Source organism: Polypterus senegalus, chromosome 13, assembly GCF_016835505.1.
Source record: "Polypterus senegalus isolate Bchr_013 chromosome 13, ASM1683550v1, whole genome shotgun sequence".
Lineage (NCBI taxonomy): Eukaryota > Metazoa > Chordata > Cladistia > Polypteriformes > Polypteridae > Polypterus > Polypterus senegalus.
In genome coordinates, this window is record NC_053166.1 from 54,249,290 (window position 1) to 54,262,387 (window position 13,098).

The 13,098-nt window shown below is 41.4% G+C and overlaps 1 long non-coding RNA gene across 1 annotated transcript; it reads left to right on the forward strand.

Annotated features, from left to right (window-relative positions):
- Positions 1–748: 748 nt before the first annotated feature.
- On the forward strand, positions 749–9,394 carry LOC120542949. Its single transcript, XR_005636264.1, has 3 exons — positions 749–789; positions 6,263–6,520; positions 7,810–9,394. It is a non-coding gene; the product is annotated as an uncharacterized LOC120542949 (long non-coding RNA).
- Positions 9,395–13,098: the final 3,704 nt, after the last annotated feature.

The window sequence follows — 13,098 nt, forward strand, 5'->3', positions numbered from 1 at the left end:
CAACTATTTACATTATGTACTATACACACATGACAATAGACTTCACTTGACATGATTTTTGACATGGCTTGAAGTGTCTATTGGATTCCACCTATGTGTCCCCAAGTACATGGCTCACCCTTTAAATCAGTGACTGTAGCAGTGCCTTTAAGAATTCTGAATTCGGCCTCTGTGTGACCTTCTCTACTCACAACTAAAGAGGTTTCACACCCTTAAGGCTCTGGATGCACTTGGTTGCTCTACCTTCCATAGCCCCATAGCCTGCTTTGTCCTTTCTGTATCATGATGAACAAGAAGTGCACGTGGTGTCTCACCATTTGTGAGCAGAATGTCTCTTCATTTCATGTCTCTCCGTTGTAATGTTGTGCCAATATAAACCCTAAATGCTTTTTTTTTGAGTTTACTTCCTCTAGGTTCCTTTAACTTACCCATCTCATCACCCATCTTATATTGCCTTACAAATGCAGGCTCCTAAAGACTCTTAAGCCACAAACATTTATATGAGTCTCTCTATATATAAAAGAAAATCCTGGAATGTAAAACCCAGGCGACGAGACATGATCTTCTCGGAAGTTCTCGAAAGACATTTTAAAGACCCGCGAAACAAAAAAGACAGACAACGGAGCATCTCGCGGGGCCGTGGAACATAAGATTCTTGCAAGACACGCAAGTTGCAAAACATTCAGTCATGTGAAGTCACGTGGCACACACAGATCCTGTGCCTTTAGCAAAGAGGAAAGAGCAGCGCGGAGAACAGACACCCAAGGCGCGATACATATGCAGAGAAAGGTACAGAATGTGAAACCAGTAACAGTTGAAAGTATTGTAGCGTCCTAGCCAAGCTGAAGCCTTTTTTGTTTTAAGTGACTGTTGGGTCCGCTCGAGGGAGGGCAGAGTAGCCTACAGCACGGCATACTGATAGCTGGGTGCTGATTGATGCGGTAGGGGGAGACGAGATCCGTGGGAGGAGGGGTTGGAGAGGGTGCTACAAAGTTGTGTTTGGGGTACGCAGTCGGCGATTGTTAAAGTAGAAGTTTTGTGACACTTTATTACGTAAGTCGCTACAGTATCAAAAAAAAAAAAAGATCGCACTGACAAAAAACAAAAGGAAATTAGTTTAAGTCAGAGAATTTTAAAAACGGGGTTGAACTCAAATGCATCTATTGGTTACTTTGCAAAGAAATTAACTGCTGATGATGTGGATCGTTTTGTCTGTGCTGAAATTCCAAACAGAGAAACCTATCCTAAATTATGGCACAAAGTCATTAAACACAAGTCTCACAGACCTCATTTAAAAGATTCAGCATAGTGGGGCACGAAAGATTCCAAATATTGTTTTTACAGAAGTTCTGAACTAAAAGTGAAACTAAAGAAATAGCAACGGGAGGGCAGAGTTCAGCACGGATGACTGATAGCTGGGTACTGATTGACACGGTAAGGGGGAGACGAGACCCCTGGGAGGAAGGGTCGAAGAGGGTGCTAGAAAGTTGTGTTTGGGGTACGCAGTCGGCGATTGTTAAAGTAGAACTTTTGTGCCACTTTATTACATCAGTCACCACAGTATTAAAAAAAGATAGCACAGATCGCATTGACGCAAACAAAAGGAAATTAGTTTAAGTCAGAGAATTTCAAAAACGGGGTTTAACTCACATGCATCTATTGGTTACTTTGCAAAGAAATTAACTCCTAATGATGTGAATAGTTTTGTCTGTGCTGAAATTCCAAACAGAGAAACCTATCCTAAATTATGGCACAAAGTCATTAAACACCAGTCTCACAGACCTCATTTAAAAGATTCAGCATATTGGGACAGGAAAGATTCCAAATATTGTTTTTACAGAAGTTCTGAAATAAAAATGAAACTAATGAAATAGCAACAATTCAAAGAAAAAAATATCTTACAAGTGTGTTTCTGGAAAACCAAACACCGGGGTTGGCGAGCGAAGCGAGCAGGAGGCGAAGCCCCTAGTACAGGGGTCCTCAATCCCAGTCCTGGAGAGCCGCAGTGGCTGCAGGTTTTTGTTCTGACCTGGTTGCTTAATTAGAAAGCAATTCTTGCCAATAAAGCACTAACAAGCTATGAAATTAAATTAACTCTGCTATGTCAGGTCATTCACATATCCTAGATTTTCTTTCCCTTTCTATCATGCAAATGATTTGAAGGCTAAAATGGACGAGTAATTCTCAGTCCTTCACTTTTTTCTCTTCATTTTTCTTCCAAGTATTTAATTAAACCCAATAGTGCAGATAAATACACACAGGTGTAAATGTAAATAAGCTAAATGGAGAAATGCTGCTCTCTCTTGTCATTTGCATGTTATTGATAATAAGGAGCAATTAAAATAGCTGTTTAAGACAAAATTAAGCAATAAGGGCTCAAAATCACTAAAGTGAAGCAGAAGTGTTACTTTAGCAATAAGTGCTTTTTATTAAGCAACTGGGTTGGAGCAAAAACCTGCAGCCACTGCGGCTCTCCAGGACCGTGATTGAGGACCCCTGCCCTAGTAGACTAAAAGTCTGTAAACTTATGACTCATGACTTCCAGTTTGTTTCTCTTAAGTTTCTATGGTTAAGCTAAACTGTAAAGGGTGTTTGTCATGGACTTACAACTAAGGAGGTGTGGTAGGTGTTTTTCAGTCTTGTGGATAACTAGGTTTATGTGCATGGGCGTAGTGTGTCTTTTACAGGGTCTGATTTTAAGGGTACGCCAGGGATATGTCTGGTTTCTGCACAGTCACTCAAGTGGCTTCCTCCTCTGTCCCCAGGCACCAAGGCCATGGCTACCTGCTTGTTCTGTCAGATCTGTCAAAATCAAAATGCCTAAACTCAACACGTGAGCCTGTCACAGTAAATTAAAGGACACAAGGAAAAATATCTTAAGCTAAGAAAAAAATGTAAGAACATACTGCTCAAGGTATCAATTCATAACACCGCTTGGAATCCCCTACCTGATTTGTACAGTGCATGTGCACTGATTTGTGCTCAGTCACACACTACATGAGCTACATCAGGACTGTGCATGCACAAATGTTTCAGAGCACTTGAGGTGTTTTCCTTTGACTGGATAGCATCTCTGTAAATCAAATTCTCTTTGAGCTCTTTGATTGAATACCATGTACATCATCCATCCATCCATTATCCAACCCGCTATGTCCTAACTACATCATAAAGAACTAAAGTATAGGTTTATAAAGTTGATGGGACCATAATTGTTCTAATCAACATACAACACATTTCCACTGTCTGGCACCATCATTAGTGAGTACAGATACCTTACCATGAAAACTCTCTCTTTCCTACTTGAAAAATCCCGGAACACTTTTGTCGTAACCTAACAGGTGCAAATTCTAAACCTGACAGCGGTAAGGCGTTCCATTACTTCTGTCATTTAATTAATGGCAATACTGGACCAATTTAGAATGGCTACAGAACCTGAGATGCACATTATCAAGACATTAGTTGAAATCTGCCACCCAGAGAAAAAACACGGACCCTCAGATAATGTGGAAAAACTCCCCATTCTTTGGACAGAATCAGAGAATAAAGGAGTTTATCCACATAGACTTTCGAGTTTGAACTTATCCAAATTGTGCACAGACATTATAACTACCTTCACGTTAAAATGTAATAGAAAAATAACTTGATCCATCACAAAAATATTCATTATACTTTTTATGTAATTAATATCAATAATTATCATAGATCAGTGGATCTCAAACTTAGACCTGGGGACCTTATGTAGCTGCAGTTTTTGCTCTAACCAGATCCTCAGTCAGTGAGCCCTTTTACTTTGAATTGATCCCATTTAATTAGCTCTTTTTTGTTTCAAATTTATTGTATATTTAGAATAGCACAGCAGTGTGATCTTTCCATTTATAAGAGATTTAGAGATATGTATATTTCTTCCATAGCTTTAACCTCCTTGGAGTTAATCCAGAGTGTGACTTTTGCTCAGAATTCTATGTAAATATGGTTAAGCCTGAGTCCAACTTACTGTGATGTGCAGTAATCCACTTTACAGTGTCCGGATAACTCTTGGGACGGTATTATGCTGCCATCTGGTGGATTAAATAACATCATGCTGCAAAATACCATGAACATTTCTATGTGCTCTGCCATTTTATGGTCATTCTATGATAACTCATCAATATTCATGCATGGTGCTCATCCTTCAACCAAAAACACCAAGGCAAATAAAAAGGCATAAAGTCAGTTTTAGAGCAAACTGAATCAAAACCTTTGCTTGAATCAAGAGATAGTGATGAGGATTTGAATTGGTCATCAGACGTTGACAGGCATAGTGGAATTAACACCCGTTCTGTAGATTCTGACCTGTCAAGTTAAAGTGCTGTTCATGTTTGGTGTTGTTTCCATACTCCTGCTGACAATCCTGCGCCTCCTCGTTGCCCATTTTCAGGTACTCCATGTTGATGTTTTGTTAGTTGCATGTTTCTGTTAGACATAAGAACATTTTTTGTTGTTGAAAAAAAATGTACTGCTTTTGGCATTTTATTTTCTAGGAGAATTCATAACACTAAGGAGGCTACAAACTTAACTCTCTCTGTTGTTTTCCTAATAATTTTACCTTTTTTTTAGTAGTTTGTTTCCTTAATTGAATTCTAATAATAACCATTAGCGACAAGCAGAGCCGAAACCCGGGCCGATGACACAGAGTGCCACTACTTTAACGTCAGACCCACTAACATGATCATTAGAAAACAGTTGATTAAATAACCAGAACACCTGGGGGAATAAAATAGTTAAAAATCACCACATTGTCCCCATGTAACATTCATAAATGCTATAAAAATGACCACATTTAGTTTGTAATTTCTATTGACCGCAAAAAACATAAAGATAACAGCCAGATTATTTAGGCTACGACAGGCAGTGTAGTGCCGAACCTATGTTACAATGTTATTCCGCGTGCCGACATAATTCTAACAATTTTCTTATATATGGTATTAAAATTGGCCCGGTTAATAATAAGCCCATTATGGGTCTTGTTCAGAAAGCGGACACCATCTCCTTCTTATTGTTTGTTTTAGACTGGCCTACCCCTACTACAAACCCTGAACTTAAGGTTCGTGGGGGTAAGGCCACGTGCACCAGGGTCCCTAATCTTAAAAATTTAGAGTAGGTGCCTAATCTTAAAATAGTGTAAGGGTGCCTAATCTTAAAAACAAGTGGCGTCCGCTTTTGGCAGAGTAGCATCTGCTTTCTGAACAAGAGCCGCCCAGCGTCCGCCCATTATAACTGGATCTTACATTATTACGCATTCAGTATTTTAAAATACATAGGATCATATGTGAAAAGAATGTTCTGTCAAATGTTTTTTTTATAACTACGTCCGGTGGCTTTATTTTTGGTTCCAGTTATTTGACTAAAATAAGCAGTTTGTTTCTTAAAGCAAGAAACAGACCTTTTTATAGCTTTACTTGTCTCATCAGTTTTTAAACGTGGACTGATGTTTAGTTTAATAAAGTCTTTGTACACTTGACTTTCACAGCATAACAAACACACTGCACGATCCTCTTGTTTTACAAATCCATATTCATTCGCCCAAGAGTCTTGAAAAGAGCGAACATCAAGGTTTTGTCTTTTATGAGTCATTTTAGGGCAGTATATCTCTCTCTATATAAAATCCAAAGTCTTTCTGTCTGTCTGTATGTTAGTCCGCTTTTAGAACTACTTAACGGATTTAAATCGGGTTTTTTCTATAATTAGCTTTATCATTCCAGTTGATTTTGCGACTTCTCTCATTGCGCTATTTATCATAGTTCGCTTGCAGGAGCAATATATTCGTGTGACGTCAGGAGTGGGGAGCTGGGCAAGGGTCTCCTCGCTGTCCTGTTTTACTAATACGCGGGCGGAGCCTCGGGACACGGCTAGTTACTTAATAATAACAAGGGGTTTCTTTTAACTTACCACGGCCGGCACTGAACACATGGTTTTCCCTTTACACGTGAATCGCATGCAGAAAATGTAGGCGGGGACGCGAATCGCGAACGCATGCGCTGTAATTAAAATATACGTGTTTACTATATTTCAGTTCAGTCAGAGTGCCATTGAAAATTGTTCCGTGTGCCAAGGTTGCCGACCCCTGGGCTAGGAGAAACTGAAATTGGTTGGAACAAAAACCTGCAGGCACAAGGGGGCCCAGGACTGAGTTTGAGAAGCACCATACTTTATATCCATGTAAGATGGTAAACAGTAGTTTAGGTTTAGCAAAGCCCTTTACTCGTTGCTCCTTTATTTGCAGTCTCTTACATCGTGAAGTAGACTCACCTGAGCTCTGAAGCAATCCATTTAACGGGAGGAAAGGAGACTTGGGCCAGTGAGAGGAAAGGGGCAGGGGACTGAGCCGCCGTTGTTGCCACCCCACTGTGCACGCCCCTGCCACTCCACTCCTTGAGCTCCTTAGCTATAAAAGATGAATCCCAAACAGGAAATTGCCAGCCATTCATTCTGGAATCGGCTCAACATGAAGAATCTACAGAGAGACCAGAGATGCTATTTGGTGAGTCTTCCATTGCTGTTACTGATATTGCTTCCCTACCCACCCACAACATCTGGCTTTTAAATAACAATTCCTCAATCATTTTATGTGTTTTGGTTGTCTGTTGGTTTTACACTACATTCCCACTCACACCTCTTGCCCGGCATTTCCACAGACTGATCCCTAAATCCATTTGTTTGTTGTTCAAGCTGGCAAATGTGTTACTTTCGGCATATAAAAGCCGTGCGTCTAGTCAGAGATGACATACTCTAAAGCTGCGTCTTGAAGTAACCTCTTGACTCTTACATAAGAGGCGCTGGCAGTGAGGAACAGCCCTCACTTTGAGGCACCACATGGCTTCCCACTCTGCTTTTTTGTGGCTTGTGCACTTCTACAAGAAAGGAGGGCTCTCCCTTCAAGTATCTGGGTCGATTCCGAACATTCCTCACATACTTCTGCCCGTACTGAGCAGCGCATGCTTTTACCCTCTCAGAAGAAGTTATTTGTAAAATGTAAAATATGTACAATTTCCAGAGGCCTTCCCAGATGAAAATGAGCGTCACGCCACTGAAAATTAGACAGAGGAGCAATGTGAAGGGCAAGCAGGCAAGTGCAAAGGAAAAGTGGAAACAATTTGAGGAAAATCAAAGGAGGGGAGGTGATGACAGCCAGAAATTAGGGAGCAGTCTGCATAACGTGAGACTTCAGAGGACAAGTCCACAGGCCCTGTGAAATGTTTCTGGTATAAACACAGCGGGGCTGTAGAACTGTGACCATTATGGGGGAAAGTTGGATTCACAAATTAATGCCAGAATAGGAGAGCTGGATGTGATTTCTCAATAAGAAAAGCTTTTTCTCTGAATTTAATGTCTTTATTTATTTATCTGGTTTAGTACAATGCTATATACTGCATACCCTGCCATTGTTTCTTAAACTTTGTGAAGTGCCTTGAGCATAGGAAAGGCGCTATATAAATAAAATGTAGTATTATTATTAACATAGTATTCTCAAACTTGCTTACACAAACTTGGAGCCTATCCTGGTACCATCAGATGTATGGCAGGAACCAACTTTGGAAGGTGCAGCATATACTCCGACTGGAGAGCAGTTTTTTTTTTTAATGAACTTGTTTATTTACTGAACCTGCCTGACCTAAATATAATGTGGAGCCTGAGCCTATCCTGGCAGCACTGGGTGCAAGGCAAGAGCCACTATATCATTCTTGTACTCACACAGGGGAGCTGTATCTTTTCTTTTTAATTAACTTTTTCATTTACTGAACCTGCGTGATCTAATTATATTTTCATTAGATGGCAAGGCCGGAACCAACCCTGGATGGGGCACCAAGGCATCACAGAACACATTCATTCATACAAACTGAGTGAATTTGGAATTGCACATCAAAACAAGATGTCTTCAGAAAACAGCCACTTGAAAATGGAGAGAACATGCAAACTGCACACAGCCAGTGCCCAAGCCAGGAACCCACCACATTATTACAATCAGATCTGACATTTGAGCTTGTTAAACTCAAGCCATACCTGAAAATTGATCAGACTATAAGACGAACACTGATGGGGTAAGCATCAGTCGAGAGATTCGGACTCCTGTGAATGAGGTCAGCAGACTCTTTTACTGTATTTGTTATTGTAATTTTAGAGTAACAACTATGCTGAAATTATGGCAGAATCCTAGAAGTCAGTGTAGATTGGTAAAGGAAGAAACTGGAGATGGCACTAGGGGTCAGTGGGAAGTGGGAGACTCGGAGTGGACAGAGTTTCAAGGCAGACTGGGAGTTAATGTCCAAACTAGGAGAAGCAGACACTCCAGGAGACACCAGGATTAAGTGTGAACTGGGAAAAGTGGATAGTCCGGACACATGAGGAGTCACTTCAAAGAGAGAGAAATGGAGTGTCAATGAGATTCTGGGAGTCGGGGACAAAATTGGGAGGACTGAAGTCTTCAGGAGAAGAGGAAATAGTGGCAGTCTGTGGATGGATGTTGGGTCAGATAATTTGGATTCACAGAGGAAAGATAAGCCAGTTTGTCAGTTACGTGGAAAGGTGACATTCATAAAACTGCCACCTTGTTAATGTACTTATACCAAAATATGTCTGTCACCCAGTTTCAAAACCAGCTTTGGACAATTCAGGGTTGCATGGGGCCAAGAGCCTATGCCAATAGCAATGCAGCAACCAACCTTGGTTGGGATGACAGTACATCCCAGGACACTCTTTCCCATAAGGGGCAAATTTAGATAAATTAATCTAGGAGGAACACAAGAATACCAGGGCCGAACTCATTTAGACATGGGGAGCATAAGCAAACACAGCAGAGATAACACCTAGGGCTCTGGAGCTGTGAGGCACCAGGGCCATCCATTCTGCCACCCTGTATGTTGGCATTTCGAGTTATTCTTTTATTTGCCTGCTTGTGCAATGGTATACTACTATTACTCATTTTCTCTTGCAAGTGTATATTCATTTTATTGTTATTCTATATGCTGTACCAGAAATTGACATGAATAATTAATTTCTTAGATGAAGTTAAGGGGCATCTGATTTGTTACAGTCACAGCAAATTAGACAAAGAGGAAAATTTATGATAGCAAACGATTTGTTACAATAAAGTCAGAGTTGAAAATACTCCAGTAAGATTTATAAAAACCTGATCAAAACATTAGCAGTGTGGCCTGAGCATGGACACGGTGGACTGATATGAATAGTACACAAGGGAAGGATTTGCACGTAACACAAACACTTTGTTGTTTTTCTCCTCTGCCATGAGAGTCAAAGACAGTGCCTCAGATTAAGACCAGTGACCCTGCCTCTTACTCAACCCATGATCCCACCTCTGACCCTGCCTCATCTGGGCTAAATAAACCTCCAAGACAGGAAGTCGACAGCATTTTAATGTAAGCGAATGCAAGTAGAAAGGAATACACAGTGAGAGGTTTAAAACTTGAAAATACACCTTGTGAGAAGGACCTGGGAGTCACCGTGGACGATGCCATTAAGTAGGCTAATGTGTGGAGTACAAGTCAGGGGGTTAATACTTAAGTAATAGAACTCACTGTTAAGGCCTCACCTCTAGTACAGCAGGCAGCTTTGGTTTCCAAATTGTTAAAAAAGATGTAGCAGCACCAGAAAAAGTCCATAAAAGAGCAACTAGTCTGATTCAACAATTAAGCGGTACGGGGTTTGAGGAGAGATTGAAGGAGCAGATCCTTTTCAGTTTAAGCAAGCAGAGACTGAGAGGTGACATAAGTGTTTAAAAGTGTGATGGGAATTAGTACAGTGGATCGAGACTGTGACTTTAAAATAAACTCTGCAACAAGAACATGGGAGACATGGGTAGAAACTTGTTAAGGGAAGGTTTCACGCAAAAGTTAGAAGGCTGTTCTTTATGCAAAGAACCACAGATCCAAGGAATAAATTACCACAGAGTGTGGTGAGGAGCAGGACTTTAAGGACCTTCAAATCTCAACTTGGTGTTATTTTAGGCAATCTGGGTGACTAGGATGGACAAGCTTGTTTCTAGTTTGATAGCTCAACATGAAGGAATGAGCACTGACTTTGCCATATACTGTCATTTTTTCATTTCCAACAAGTAAAGCCCACTTGTCATGGTTCACACAGAGTTGTTCCCCGACTCAAGATTATTCTTTGTGTATTGCATTTTTTGTTATATTTCAAAAAGTGATTTTTTTTATTGGTGGGCTGGTACCCTGCCCAGGGTTTGTTTCCTGCTTTGCGCCATGTGTTGGCTGGGATTGGCTCCAGCAGACCCCCGTGACCCTGTAGTTAGGATATAGCGGGTTGGATAATGGATGGATGGATTTTTTTATCAGTTCAGTTCAGTCTATGTCGTCTTTGTGTTATACTGTGATATGTATGGATATTGTGGTGTAAATGCCATAGTGGGTGGACTGGCATCATGACTGGGATGAAGGGTATATGCATCCCGGCCAGAGTGGCTTCTGTTTCTGGCGTGAGAGAGTAATGGATAATAGATAGACTGGAGGATACGGCATATAAAGAACAGTCATTCCCTGAGCATGTTAGGTGGCAGTGTTCTCCTAGGCTAGTCCCAGTTTGAACACCCACAGGGTTACATGGGGTGTGTAATTTGGAAACACAGCACCGTTGGGATCCTTGAGGGCCACTAGTGTCTGGGACTTCGCTGCTCTATAGAACGTCAGCCAGGCCAGAAGTATTTCCCAGTTGTAATTCTATGGCACCAAAAGTAGTCCCAGGTCAAGTATTAAAGAGACCAATTTACCTCACCCTTGAGGTCATGAACAACACTTGCTGGAGGAGATAAGGAGAACTTAAGGAGGAGAGAAGGACAAACAGAGGAATTGTATTATGGCTGTTTGTTTATGAGAGAGGATATTGTTATGCCTTGCTTGGCTGGCACAGGGCAGGAAATCTTGCAAAGAGAGCGAGAAGCCACCCAGCATGCCAGTGCGGACGGGCAGGAGCCACTAAGAGGTACTATGCCCATCAGTGGCAATAGAACAGCACAAGTCCTTTTAGGTAGCTAAGACATGGTACATGAGGTGGGCTCATGTTTCCCCACTGAGAGAAAATGCCTTTAATACCTGCCATATTAAGGCTAAGCACCTTTAATACCTGCCATGTTAAAGCCAAGCTCAGGTTGGGGATATTGTGGTACAAAGAGAGTAAGAAGCCACCCCAGCATGCCAGTGCGGATGGGCAGGAGCCGCTAAGAGGTACTATGCCCATGAGTAGCAATAGACCAGCACAAGTCCTTTTAGGTAACTAGGAGGCGGTACATGAGGTGGGCTCATGTTTCCCAACTGAGAGAAGATGCCTTTAATACCTGCCATGTTAAAGCTAAGCTCGGCTTAGGGATATCGTGGCACAAAGGCCACTAGAGGGCACTTTAGTCATATCTCTTGAGAGGGCCACCGTTGCTTGAAATCTCTGGGCTTTAACATGGTTTATATAGGCCAACACCTCCTATAGAAGGGATATGTCTGAAATTTACATTGACACTCATTTGCTTAGCAGATCTTTTTCACCAAAGTGACTTACAAAAAATGCCAGCATCATGCAGTAAACATCAGACTGCAGGACCGCTTTGGAACAAGTGGTTACAGGACAAAGTTACAAAATTGATCAGAACAAAACTCAAGTGAGTTACAATTCATGGGTTAGAAAAACCTAACAGCTGATATCAGTTTGACAGGAATTCACCAAACATGAGAGTCTTCAAATGTTTCTTAAACACATTGAGAAGTCAGAAGTTCAAATGGATGTGGTCAGCTTGTTCCACTAGGTAGGAGCTACTCATGTAAAGAGTCAGGATTGATGCCATGCAGGTGGTATCAGCAGATCTCAGGGGGCAAGAAGGAGCATAGGACCTCACAAGTGTCTCCATATGTATTGGTGCAGACAAGCATGAAGGATCTGAACTTAATACATGCAGCTACAAGAAGCTAATATAGTGATCTGAAGAGAGGAGTGACATCTGCCCCCCTCGGCTGGCTGAACACCAGACATTTTGAATCATTGGGAATTGGGATTTAAGTTGACCTGGAAAGAAAGGCCAGAGCATAGAGAAATAGAGAGATGGGTGGTGAGAGTAGGACTGTACTGTATGCTGGGCCTCCCAGAGGTGCGGATGTCTGCTGACAGCAAGGCAGAGGGGCCGCAGTGTTTTGTGTTTGCTTTTGTTTACTTGGCTGCATAGTGATTTTCCTGGGTTCACCCCCTTCTCGTTTATAATAAATGCATCATTTGTTATCTGTTTGCATTTCTTGGCATCATTCTAGTGTGGGGAGGTACCATTTATTAATGTGTTTTACTGCGTCCTCTTCCTTGTCTAATCTGAGAGCTGCTTTTGAGGTGGAAGGACAGGTCTGTTAAACCCGCTAGCAGGTCTCTGAATTTGATTAACTGTTGGGCCAGAAAGCTGCTGTGGATTTTCAGTTTAACTTAAACATTCACATGTGTTAAAATCAAGCTGTTTAGTTTAGTCCTTTTTAATCTGATCAAACTCAAACCTGAGGTCAAACTTTGCTTTTCATTTTCACCACTCTCTTACGGGAGGATAATCTACACTAAGCAGACATTTTAACCCGTTTTCTTTCCACTACTGAATTATGGAATGCTGGATTCCATCCTACACAGAGTACCTGAAGATGACCATGCAGACATGGAGAGGCAATCAGGAATTGAACTTGGGTCCTCAGTCCCGTGAGACAGCCGCGCTAACCACTATGCCACCATGCCGTTTCCTTTCATTTATGTTTTTCTTTGTAGTGGTTGTCCAGTTTCTGCCATTGTTCTGCAGTCAGTAATTGGCCTCAATTATTTGAGGAGCGTTTGTAAGAAATGAGAACATTGAGTCTCCTTCTGTTCTCACTACATAAACAATTGTCCTGTTTTCACAGCTTTCGGCTCTCTTTGAGCTACTTAATCATTTTTTTTTGTACATTCTTGTTAACTCTTTATTCTCTCTTCCGCTTGTAAATTGCTCACCCATCCAGAATGGGGCCGGAAGCACAGGACACATAGTGGACACCATGCACACCCACCCATACTGAGTCATACAGAAACAATTTGCAACAA